This window comes from Aphelocoma coerulescens, chromosome 12, assembly GCF_041296385.1.
Source record: "Aphelocoma coerulescens isolate FSJ_1873_10779 chromosome 12, UR_Acoe_1.0, whole genome shotgun sequence".
Classification (NCBI taxonomy): domain Eukaryota; kingdom Metazoa; phylum Chordata; class Aves; order Passeriformes; family Corvidae; genus Aphelocoma; species Aphelocoma coerulescens.
The window spans coordinates 10,586,415-10,599,146 of NC_091026.1; the positions used below are offsets into that span (position 1 = coordinate 10,586,415).

The following is a 12,732-nucleotide window of genomic DNA, read 5'->3' on the forward strand; positions in this document are numbered from 1 at the left end:
CTGTCCCTCTCCCAGCTTGCTTTTCTATCCACAAAAACACTAGCTTAAATTTACACACATATATTCATGCATCTTTCCTTTCCGTGGTCTCATCCCTGGGCTTTTGCTGTTACCGCTGCCATCATGGCTCTATGTCCCCAGGACATCCTCTACAACCACTGTTGCTTTCTACTTTTTCTACTTTTTTCTATTTTGTCAAAGGATGTAAATCCACTTCTGCCAGACTTCTGGGGCTCAGAACCAGCTGTGTACCCCACCATGTCCAGGGGTTTGTGCTTTTCTGAGCAAGGGCTTTGCGCTTTCCTGTGCAAGGCTTTGCTCAGCGCCTGTGTGTGCGCTGGAGCTGCTGCACGTCCCTGCAGGGCTGCAGAGTGGCTGCTCCTTGTTGCTTGCAGGAGAGGGGGTTTGGAGGCAGGTCCCTCTAGAGCCAGCCTCTACTGCTTAGGTGCTGCTGTCTGCGGACTTCCCCAGAATATATTAAACGTAATTTCCTCCTGCTTCAGTGGAAGCTTGTTAATATTTCACTGGGGCACGGGGGCAGACTGCAAAGCCCACGCTTCAAAGGAGGGCAGCTTTCAGCAGCTCTGGGGTTAGCTTTTGGTTTTCCCAGCTCTTGCTATAACTCATTCTGTGTGGTTTTGAAAATAGGTAAAAAACAAAAAAAGAACCACCCAGCAGAGGAGAAAGCCCTGGCAAAGCCCACCAGGCCTGCATGTCCCTGCCTTGCTGAGCCAGCCTGTGGCTCTACTGTCTGCTCAGCTCCACTCTTCCTGCACTGGCATTTGGGGAAAAAAATTGTGAATTCATGTCTGGATGCTTTGTGAGGCCCCTTGGGTTTGAAATGGCTGGGAGGAACCCAGTGCAGCCTGGCTGTGCCCTACTGCTGCCAGCAGGGCTTGCAGGTGGGCTGAGGTGGGTTCCCCTTCCCAGAGAGTAGAATTTTGGGAATGACTTTTAGGGAATTACTTTTGCCTCATCCTGGACTCCACAAATCGGAGCAGAATTGGCCCACCAGGAGCAATAACAGAAGAATTACTGCATTGCATGGGCGTCTTTATGTGTTTTTTAAACTGTGCCTCCTAATTATAAATAATGGCTGCGATATGAGATATGATTATGATGGATGGTGATTCTGTATTCCGTGTGCATTAGCAGCTTTAACCTTGCCGGGGTAATTATGTCTCATTTCAAATTCTGATACTATTTATTTGAGGTAGGGGACTGGGAATTTAATTTCTACTGCTTTGTCTTTTAGTATTATTATTATTTGAAAAGGATACCTTTGCAAAATTGTTTTTTAATCATTCTCTCCAGTTGGCAGCACCAGTTTATTAATATTTTCAGTGCCCATGTGGGGCTGTTTGGAAATGTTTGTAGAGGTAGATGTTTTGGGGGAATGTGAAGCTGAGGGCTGATGTATGGGAAAGGAGCTATTCCTTCAAGACACCAGTGTGCACCCTGCAGCTTCAGTCCTCCCAGAGCAGCTGCCTTTGGCACTGGCTGCTGCTGCTGACCCATGTGTCTCTGCCAGCCTGGGCTCCCTCCTCACACGAGGTCCTTGGAGGTCCAGGAAGGGCTGAGCCATCGTCCTGCCCACCCCCTCACCATCTTTGTTGGCACGTTTAATTAAAAACCGCATCAACCCGAAGATTGTGCACGTGGTCCTTAATCAGTCTGAAGTCTCTGTGAGAATAAAGTAATTATACTACTCGTTTGGTTACAGTAATTAAAACTTTAATTAACATCATTTCCCACCCCTTGGCCTCCCTTTACAGATACTCAGGCATGTGATGGGTGTCTGCCAGGGTTGCATCTTGGGATGGAGCTGTTTATCCGGGGGCTGTCTGCCTGTCCCCATCCCTGTTCCCTCCAGCACCAGGCTGGTAAGGTCCACCTGTTCCTGACCCTGACGCAGCTCTTTCCAGGCTGCCAAGTGTCAGCTGCATTCCCATGTGGGAATGCTCCATGGTCAAGGTGCTGGCAAGTCCTGATGAGCAGCAGCTCCACTTGAGGTCCCCTGGATGCACTGGGAGTGGCGGGGAGGGTGGTAGGTGTTCTTTAAAGATCTTCTGAGAACTTGGTTTTGAACGTGGCATGTGGTCTGGTCTGGTCCTAGCAAGAGCTGGGCTTTCAGAGAAGCAACCTTGCATTCCCAGGACGAATTTGTTAAGGAGATAGCCAGGCTCTTCATTTCCCATTGTATGGACCTGCAGGAGCTGAGGTCACAGTGATTTGTAGCCGAGTGCTATCACACCTGGAAAGCTCAGGGTGGGCTCCAGCCCTTCTGTGCCCCTTTTACCCCCCTGGGTGAACCCCCTGCTCAGTGATGGGCTCTGTGTTGGCCAGCAGGACCCTGTGCTCCCTGAGAGCCTGCAGAAGGGATTGCTGCCTGCAGAAGCAGGGCAGGGAGTTCTGCATCGGTGCCAAAGGAAATCCATGCTGTGTAAAACCTGAGCTCTTAAATATCTTCAGCAGCATCCTTGGGGAAAGCAATCTCTCTATTTAAATCTTCTCAACCTCTCCTTCGAAATTGCTCTGATGCATAGACTGAAGGGCCTAATTTCCATTCTGGTTTTGAACAGGGAGCCCACTGCAGACAAGTGGTTTTATTTGCTCTGAATTCTTCATGGTGGGGAGCCACACCCCATAGCTCTCCCCTGGCTTTTTGGAGATGTATAGAGGGGTCGTGTAGCCAGGGTTGTGGCTCTCTAGGTTGGAAATGCTGTAGGAGGGCCAGAAGTTTAGAGTGTGGGAATGAAATTTTAAAATGTGAACAGAAAGGAAGATCAGGGAATTTAGCATCAAGAGCTCCAGCTGGAGTGAGTGAGAAGGTCTAAGTCTATTGCAAGCAAAATATTTGTAGGCACTCTGGTGTGCTCAGGCTTAGCTGGCTGTTATCACCAGGATCACTGGCCATGGAATGTTGGAGGATTTCTTCTCTAATCTTGAAGGTGTTTGTGTTTGGAGCAGGGACTGTTTTATGAGGAAAGGCAGGAGCTGGAGTTTTGATTGCGGCATGTTGATAGTGGAGCTGCTGATCAGAAAAAGTTAAAAAAAAAAAAAAGTATGGCTGTAACTTTCTGTCTTCTCCTGATGACATGGGTTGCATTCCCATGAAGTCCATCATGTAATACATGATTTTGTCATTGAATCTGTAAGAGATTCTGCATGCCCAGGCCTGCTGCCTGTGCTGGCTCTTAATATTTAATGCTACTGCGCCCTGTGATATTTAGACCCTGATTGTTTGTTGCTTATCAGCTTCTCCTGGGCAGTCTGGTGTGATTTGTCTGTGGAGATAAAACACCAGGACAGCCCAGAGCTGCAGTAAAAAGAGGACTGATGGGTGGGAAGGGATCAAAGGTGGTGTTAAATGAGTGAAGCTGAAGCCCCCATGCCATCGGTGTTGTCCTTCTCCCTGTGTGGAGGTGAACGAGCAGTGGATTTTGTTGTTATAACCACCTTGCTGCTGGAAATGGCTTTTGGCTCTCATGGAAATAGTGGCTGGTACACTTACGTGGTTGGAGCTGAATGAGCGGGGGGCTGAGATGGGGCTGCAGAAGGCATTGGAGTCTGATGGATGGGTAAATCCAGACACGAGCCATTGTGCCCTGCACTGGCAGCCCCACTGAAACGGGCTTGACTGGTGCTGAATCTGTGTGTGGGGCTTCTGGGGTGGGCACTGGGGTGGGCACTGGGGTGGGAGGGGACCTGACCAGGGGGAGTACCCTGAAACAGATCCTGCCTTGGGGTATGTCCCTCCACAGCCTCTGCTCTGTGGACTTTTCCTGCCACTGGCTCCTCTGCAAGGCCAACAGCCCCTGCCTAATCCTCAGGCAGCTCCTCTCTCGCTGCTGTGTTGTTTAGGGACCAGGAAGGAAACAGCTATTTTCCTGGAGCCTAGAGGGGAGGAGGGATCCAGCTGATCTCCAGCTGTGCTGCAGCCCTGGGAGCTCGTACTTCCTCCCTGACATGTCTCTGGTGAAGGCCTGCTACCCCCTCCCTGCCTTTTTTCCCTGGAAATGGGGCGGTCCCCATTCATGTTCTCAGGCAGCAAGGCTTTGAGCCCCTGGCCATAGGCAGAGACTTTGTCTGATCATTGCTTAATGTCCCAAGTGGGCAGGAGGGTGAGGGTGGTGGGACAAGCCTTTGGGCATTCATGTTGGCGTTATCTTGGTCTGGTTGCATACCTGGGCAGAAGCTGAGGGAAGCTCAGGAAAGAAGGTTTATGCTGCCCTGTTGAGCTGAGCAGCATTATTAAGAGGTAAATAAGTGATGCTTTGGATTTGCAGAATAAATAGCAATTTCTAAGCTATGGAGAGGCTGGGGATGGTGGCTCTGGGTCTGCTCTGCTTGCTGTGATGGGCTGTGTGTCAGGGGGCACCATCAGCCAAGGGTTTGGGCTGGTTGGTCCCCATGTGATCTCTTTGGAGGAGCCAGTGCCTTGGCAGTGGAAGAGATGGCTTTTGTCTTGAAAACTCAGTATTGAGTCCTTCCAGTGAGAGCTTTCTCTCCAGGGCCTCTCTCTAAGGTTTAGGTATTAACTTGCCCCAGGCTGGTCACCTGCAGTCTGAGTCCTGTGGGAGCTGGGAGGGTGACACATTGCCATGGCTTCATTCATGCCTTTCATGCCTGGGGCCTGCTGGGACTCTTGGGATGCCTACAGTAATTAATGAACAGGAGAAAAAATAATCCAGTATTTCTGTGATGTGCTCTGCCCTTCACTGCTGTCACCCAGGGCTTTATTTTTACATGGAGAAGAACAGTGGGATGCAGAGAGGAGATCCCTGTCGCATTTTTCTTTGTGCTCTTACCTTCCATTTTGCAAGGCTAAAATTCCTTCTCTATCTGTTACTGGGCTTTCCTACCTCCACAGCTCCCTCCTTTCTTCCCAAGGCTTGAGAAAAAGGAGGATTGTCTTGCCTGCCTGTGTTCCTCTCCCTTGAGAGGAGCATTTCTGTGGTGGGATATGGTGCTGGGGTTTCGCTGGATATTTATGCTGGAATGGGCACAGGCACTGTGTGGCTGGAGGCATAGTTTTGAGATGCTCTGTCGCTCCCTCCCCAGGGAACTGATGCCCTGGCAGCTGCTGTGCTGCCCCCAGGGACAGCCTGGAATTCCTGTCAGTTCTGTTTAGCCTTGGAGGCAGAGCCCCTGCGTGGCACCCAGATCGTGCAGGGCTGGTGGCTGCGTGCACGCTCTGTGCAGGGGTTAAGTTGCATCACTGTTGCTTGGCCGAGGATCAGCAAAGACCAAGGACTGCCACCTTGCCAGGTCATAGCATCACATGGAGGGTCCCTGGGGTCCCCCATCCCCCTTCCCTTGTGCCACTCAGCAGCTGCCAGCACCTTCTGCCTGGTCCCCGGCAGCCTCAGGGCAGCGCCTGCCCATTGATTTGCTTGTTGGGGGCCCCCTCTGATGGCCTCAGCCCTGAGCAATGCTGATTGGGAAATAATTGCAATAATAATAGAGATATTTTGCTCCTGAGTGACTAGACGATACGAACTGGGCTCTGAGCCAAGAGGGTTTTGAAGGGCAAAGCTGAGAAATCAATGGCTCAAGACTGATGGAGCTGCCGTGGGGCTGGGGGCTGGCAGGGACGGGGATGGGACCTGGGGCTTTATTCAGGATGGAAGTGGGGCAACTGCCTTAACCCATCCCACACTGTGTGTGGCTCCCAGTGAGGGGGAGTGCCTGTAGTTCCTCCTACCACTTCATTGTATCCATCAGTCCCTCCTGCACCTGGATTTGACTCTGCCAAAGGCGCTTCTCCTATGCATTACCCTGGCACTTGCTCCCTCTTTCCAGCAGTTCAGTTTTTGTACCGAAAGATGGAAAGGATTTTTCTGATAGTGTCTTAATCTGTCAAAATTGCTGGAACAGTGTTCTGGGCTGTACTTCCCATCCTGCTGATGGAGCAATGCTGGCAGTCCTTGTCGGGAGGGATTTTGGGAAGGTTTGCAGATGGTGAGCACGGAGCTGGTCAGTCCTATGCTGTGCCACGTGGGCTGGTGCTGGTGTAACTGGCTGTGCTGAGCCCACTTAGCATGGTGGAGCACCACTTGTGTGGGTGGCTGAACAAGAGGAAAAGATGGAAATGAGTTTAAATGAAAGAAAAAGGCGGTTGAGAAGTTTTGGGGAAGATGTTGCCATGTTTTGGGGGCCTGCTGGGCAGGGTTGCTGCCCTGCGTCCTTCTCTCTTCTCTTTCCTGTGGCAAACCCCAGTGCCTTCACCCGGTTCCCACCCCTCCTCCCCGGAGAGGTGCAGTGAGTGTGTCTGTGCTCAGCCCCCATGGCTGAGCTCAGGATCCTGCCTGGGGATGGCACACTGGCAGTAACATGAGCTCCGAAACCAGCTGGGTGAACCTGTGCCACATCTGCCAATGTCCGTGAGGTGCTGGATCTGTTGCTGAGCATTTGAACGTTGATTTAGATGAAGTATCTCCTCATTTTTTGCTTTACTATACTAATATGATTAAAGTTCCAATATTCTCCAACTCAGGGTGATGTTGGGCCCAGGATAAAAGCCTGGCTTGTACCCATCTTTATCGAGTGAATGGGTTTCACTGAATGGAATCGAGCAGCTTACCTTGCTCCTGGGCAGGTTAGTGATGAGGCAGGAGCATCCCAGCCCTGTGTGAGTGCCCAGTGACACCTTCTCCTGCAGAGGAGGCGGGAAGGACAGGACCCAGCTCTGCCGGGTTTGAGCAGCCCACAGCTGCCTGCCTGTCTGGCGGGAGGCGTGTGTCTGATCCTGGTGCATTCCTGTGCAGGCAGCTGGCGGCATGGCAGGGAGGGTGGCTGGGTGGCTGGGGGAGCAGTGGGAGCCGGGGTAGCGGCTGCCAGCCTGCCCCGCATAGCTGGGATGTTTCTGCGGGGCCCATCCTGTCACCAGCGCCTGCATCCCCACAGCCTTGCCCGCGGCCCTGCTGCCGGCTGTCCGTACCCTTCCGCTGGGTGCCCGGCTCCTGCCCCATGGCACCGAGCAGCCGTAGGGTGAGGCCTGGTGAAGTCTGGCTGAGGCACTCCTGGTGGCAATTTCCTGGTTATCTGAGCAAAGCCAGAGGCGAACCCTCACCAGCCTGGACACCAAAGTTTGGTAACCTGCAATACAGCGGGAGGGAGCAGGAGCCACTGCCTTCTCCTCCCTGCTGTTGACCCCCAGCATGCCAGTGTCCCCCTCTCCAGCAGTACCCTGCTCCCAGGGCTGTGCCCATGGGACAGATGATACCACGGCCCTGCAGCTTTTCCTGCCCCTGCCTTTTGCTGCACCTTTCTGGGTGAAGGGGAGTGTGTGTCTCCTTGGAGCAGCTGATCCAGGAATTTAATTTAAACCCTTTCCCTTCCTTTGGAAACTGGAGAGGGGCATGTGAGTGGCAGCTGCTGGTCCTGGGGAAAGGCATGTGGAGGGGCAGCCGGTGTCCCTGTCCCCACATTGTCTTATTGCCTTGGGGTGACCCCAGGCCATGTGCCAGGAGGGGCTGTGCAGGCTGACCCCCCAAGGTGATCCCTTTCCCCACGAGCATGGACATGGGATGTGCCTTTTCCAGCTTTTTGTAGGCTTGTCAGCGTGGTGTTGTGTGACACTGCAGCAGCTGTCACCTCTGCCCCGGAGTGGCCAGGCTGCACAGGCCCCCTGTTGCCTCTGGGAGGTGGCCCCATGGCTTGGGGAGGCAGCTCTGCCAGGACCCACTCCTCTTCTGGTTATGTTTGGCCTGTCCTATGCCTTTAGGGTGGATGGTGCCAAAATCAAAGCAGAATTCTGGGGGTGTTTGCATGGCCCTGCTCTCTGGGAAGGGACATGTGTGCCTGCTGATTTGGGTGCAGGAGCCTGGGGCTTCCATGGTGCCTGAGCTGTGAGCACCAATGGCCTGGGGAGGGGAAGGTTTCACTTCTGGGGCTGGCCTCTGTCCTCCACCCATGACAAAGCATCTTCCTCCTCCCAACTCAGGTATGTGCTACAGAGCTGCTCACCGGTAAGATGACAGGGCAGGAGGGGGCCAGGACATGGGCACTGGTAGAGCAGGGACCTCTTTCCAGCATCCTCTCCTCACAGCCTCATCTTTTCCCTGCCTGTTTAATCTCTGTCCCCAGTGGAGATCCTTGGGGCTGGGGAACTCTCTGCTTCCCTCAGCGTGTGTTGAGAGGGAAGAGGGGAGGCTTTGAAATGCACTCCCATAAATAAGCCTTTCTTTCGCGTTGCCCGTCAGCACCGTGCGAGCCCTGTGGAACTGGAAAGGGTCCCCGTGAAAAGGCTGCAGAGTGTGTTTCAGACAGATAAGTCCCTGCCTTTGAAGTGTGGCAGGCGGGCAAAAGCGCCCTCCTCTTGTAGCTGCTGCCAGCCGCTGCGAATTAATCACAGCCCTGCACAGATAAGAGTACAAAGCCTGGCTGAGCACTTCTCCTGCCCGGAGGAGGGGTCTGCGGGGGACCGCTTGGGACCCAGGATGGAGGCTTGAGAGCCTGGAGGTGGGGAGATGCAAGGCTGGGGTGGGAGGGCCCGTGGGAGGACCGGCTGTGGGGCAGTGAAGAGTCCCTTCTTCCTGGTGGTGGGCTTAGGGGTGTCCCCTGGGAGATTGGGTCTCTTGGGGACCTTCTCTGTGAGCCCCCTAAGATGTGGTTTTGGTCCTGAGAGGAGCCAGTGGCCCACCCAAACACCTCCCAGACCCCGCACAGACCTCTGCAGGCATGTGTTAAATCCAAAAGCAGCCTTGGCATGTTTGCAGCTGCCTTCCCTCTCCGGCTGTGCTTCCTCCCTCCCCACCTGGTGTCCCTGGCCCAGGCTGAGCTGTAAAGCCCTGTCCTCCAGTGCCGTCCTCCTCTGGACCTGCTGCCAGCGCTGGGTGGGTGCCAGGTCATGGCTGCTGCCCTGCATTCCTCTCATTGCCTGTCTTTCCAGAAGCTGGCTCTGGGGAGGTGCTCCTTTCTGCCTCGTGCCCATTGCTGATGCCGTAAGGATGTTGGGAGATTTTCCTGCTGGTGATTTGCTGATCAGCCGTGGTTAAGGCAGTGGGGAGGTGCCCCCTCACCTGGACAAGCCAGAAGGGCACCTTGCCCAGGGGAGAAGCCGTGGAAGGAGCTGTTCATTAGCAAGGTGATGTGCTCACCTTCTCCAAAGCCTTATCTGGGATGGCAACTCCTTTCTCCAGCCAAGACAAAGCCATCCCCAGGAACCGTCTCTGGGTCTCTTGGGAAAGGACTTTGCATATGCCCAGCTGGGGTGTGCAGTGTGCAGTCTCTCATTACACCAGCGTCCCCAGGGGTTGGAGCATTGCACCCCATCCTTTCCCTCATCCTTCCTTTGTCAGGGTTCTCAGCTTCTGGGGGTGCAGGTCTTAAACCCTTCCCTCTTCAGAGTGAAGGGGTGCTGGGTGCTGGCCACCCAGCTGGGGTGTGCTCCTTGTTTGAGTTGGGCGGGTGTGCACAGGGGCTTCTGGCCGAGCAGCCCCTGGGCTTGCTTTGAGATGATTCACCCAAGCAGGGAGTTTATAATTTCATGCCTCTGGTCTTCCCCATGTACTTAACCAGGCAGCAGCCCTTCAAGCCGACCCTCACTCCTGCTCCCGTGCCTCAGTACAGCCCCAGGAGCTGGTTGCCCCTTGGGGTTCCTGCAGCTCCTGGGAGGAGGCAGCACTGCCGAGCTGCTGCCTGAAGCCAGCCTGAGGCAGGCAGGAGCGAGGGCAGGAATCCTGAGCAAGAAATTAGTGTGAGTAATTATTAGTATTGGGTAATTATATCAGCATCAGGATGAGGAGAAAGGTTAATATATATATATATTTATTTATTTATGGTAAATGTCTTTTCCCCTGGGCGGGAAGGCAGGCAGGGTGGGCAGGAAGGAGTGTGTTTCTGAGGGGGTCTGCTCTGATTAAACTGCATCCTCTCCCCCTTTCCCTGCTCCCATCTACCCTGTGGGTGCAGGGAGGGGGAGGAAAGTGGTCCCTTCCAGTGTCTGTAAGAGATGGGAGGCTCCTTGTGCATTCCTCGTGCATTCCTTGTGCTGCTGCACTATATTCCAAACAGCCCATCCTCATTCTTCTAGCCAGGATGGGTAGGTTCATATTGGGCTAATCCTGCTGGAAAGGCCCTGATGCTGTGTTCCCACCTCTGTCTGCCCAGCAGTGGGTGCTGTGGGCAGTTGGGTCCTGCTTGGTGTGGGGGCAGTCTGGGGTCTATCTGCTGACACAGGTTGCTCATGGAAGTTGTGGATGCCCCATCCCCAGGAGTGTTCAAGCCAGGTCGGATGGGGCTTTGAGCAACCTGGTATAACAGAACCAGAGAGTTGGAACAGAGGTGTTAGAACTAGATGATCTATAAGCTTCCTTCCACCCAAACCTTCCTATGATTCTGTGGTCTCCTCATGCTGGAGAGGAGGTTAGAGAGGATGCATTTTCCTACCATGACCTAACTCAAAATCTCCCTCTTTGGCCAGCCAGAAAACAACTTGATTACAAAGTCTTCCAAATTTCATTTTCCTGAATCCCAAACGCACGTACAGATTACCCTTAACAGGGAGAGAGGTGGTAGAGAGAAGGGTTCCTGTGTATGCCTGGCCCCACCAGAACATCCTGACGTGTGTCAGGCTGGGTTCCAGCCCTGTTTGACTACTGAGAATATTTTTAGGTTCTTCCTGGAGCCTCAAATTAACTGGAAGTGCTTCACGTCTGTTGTTTTTTTAATATATCTCTTTCTCTTTCCCAGCACTGCACAGTGCAATAATGTAATGGGGAAATTACCCCGCTAGTTAAAAATTACTGCCAGCGCGACATCCAGCCATAGATCTATTTTAGAACCAGGGTAAAACTGTATCGATTATTCTGTGCCGCAACTGTGGCCCATAAAAGGATTGGAAAGGTGCGTTTGTCACTTCGCCATAGTGAAGTGGGGAGATGGTGCCTTGCTGGGGAGTGGAAGGGGTGCTCCCCTACCCTCCTCCAGAGAGCTGGCTTGGGCAGGACTTTGTAGGGGAGAAACTGAGAGCTGGAAGGGGAGCAACTTGCGAGGAGATGTGGGGAGGCATGGTTGTGCTCTTGGGGTGATGCTGGGTACCACCGTGTAAGGGACACTTCAGGGCAGGGGTGCCACGTGGCCCTGTACTACAGGGGGCTGGGGATTGACCTCCTCTGATGTTTGGAGTAGGAACAAACGTGGTCCTGGACCTGGGCAGATACCCTGGGCAGAGGCTTTAGCACCTCTGAGCTCCCCAGCCTGCAGTGGTATCAAGTGTGGGCTGATGGGGAGCAGAGACTGTGTAGGGGTCTAGCAAAGGATCCTGAGAAGGTGGGTGAATACCAGGACCATTTTGGGTTATGGTGAAGGCTCTTCAGTCCTGTGGAAGGAGGTACAGGGGGTGTTTGGCTGTCCCATGAGCTCCCAAGAGTTAGCCTGGCTCTGCAAGCCCAGTTGTCACATCCCTGGGGAGAGGGTGGCCCTTTTGCTCACTGCTATGCAGGACTCATCTCTCTCTGGTTGCTCAGGGGTCTCTTTCTTAATTAAATACATTTGTTTTGTAAAACTGCCTAAAAATAATCCGGGGCTGGTGCATGCAGGAGGCTGGCAGTGAATCAAAGGCGCCGCTCTAATTAAACGGGCCCCAGTTTGTTTGTGAGCCGCATACATTTCCATGCTAATCAGCTGCACACCGGGATCCTGCTTTCCCAGCCCGTATCCTCCTGATTGGGAACTGTGCAAACGCCGGTGGCAATTTATTGTAGGAGGGGGTGAGGTGTCTGGGATGCTGGGGCTGCTGTGGGGGCACAAGGGGTGGTCGTGGCTGTGCTGGGCTGTGGGAGTGATGCTCAGGGCAGGGCTGTGCATTTGGGGGGTGCTTCCAAGCAGCCAGTTTGCCCCTCTGCTGTGGGGGGATCCTGAGTCCTGCAGATGGGGATGCTGGACCAGGTCCCTGTGTGTGCCAGCACCAGCGCGGAAATGATCCCAGGCAGAGTTTGCTCCATCTTGCTGGGCACGATGCTTCGCTGCCTACCGCTGGGATTTTTGCAGAATGTACTGCTGGTGTGGCTCCCATCCCATCCCATCCCATCCCATCCCATCCCATCCCATCCCATCCCATCCCATCCCACCCCACCCCACCCCACCCCACGGGAGCAGACCAGACTCTCTGAGCCATTTCTCTGGCACTGCCTCCCTTGAGGCTGTCTCAAGGTCAGCCCCCAGGGTCAGCCTGAATCTGGGGGTATCACAAGTGATGGCATGAGCAGGAAGTACCTCTGGCTCGTGGAGGTGCCGGTCAGGTTATGCCAAGTTTAGCCCTGTGTGGTGTGTGCCTCCAGCTCCATGGTGCCTCCTGATGTGATGATGGCCGGGCCAGGCAGGAACCAGTGTGCTTAGGAAGAGCTTTAACGTAATTGTGAGCCATAAGGAGATTAAAGCCTTCGTCATGTTCCTGCTCAGAGAACAAAGGCGCTTTCTGAACCTCTGTTGACCTCCAACTTCCTTGAGACCCTCTTGACTTCCCCGGTCACGAGTCCAAGTGTTTCCTCTGATGGATGGGCTGATGGGAGCCGTGCCTGCGTGCGCCGCAGCATCCTGCCTGGCAGGCCTTGGAGCAGAGCGATGTGCGAGCTGCTCTCGGCACCGCTGGGGCAAGATGGGGTTTGATGCCTTGCTGCAAGCTGGGGGCTCATCTGCTCCATGCTATGAGTTGGAGGGGCTTTGGGGCTGAGCAGCAGCACATAGTGGGGTGCAGTGTGAGAACCAGGGATGTGTCCTCCCTCC

General features: G+C 53.9%; 1 protein-coding gene across 4 annotated transcripts in view; it reads left to right on the forward strand.

Moving 5' to 3' along the window:
* Window positions 1-12,732, forward strand: part of PLXNA1 (plexin A1) — a 112,531-nt gene that overhangs the window by 37,189 nt on the left and 62,610 nt on the right. The window lies entirely within an intron of this gene.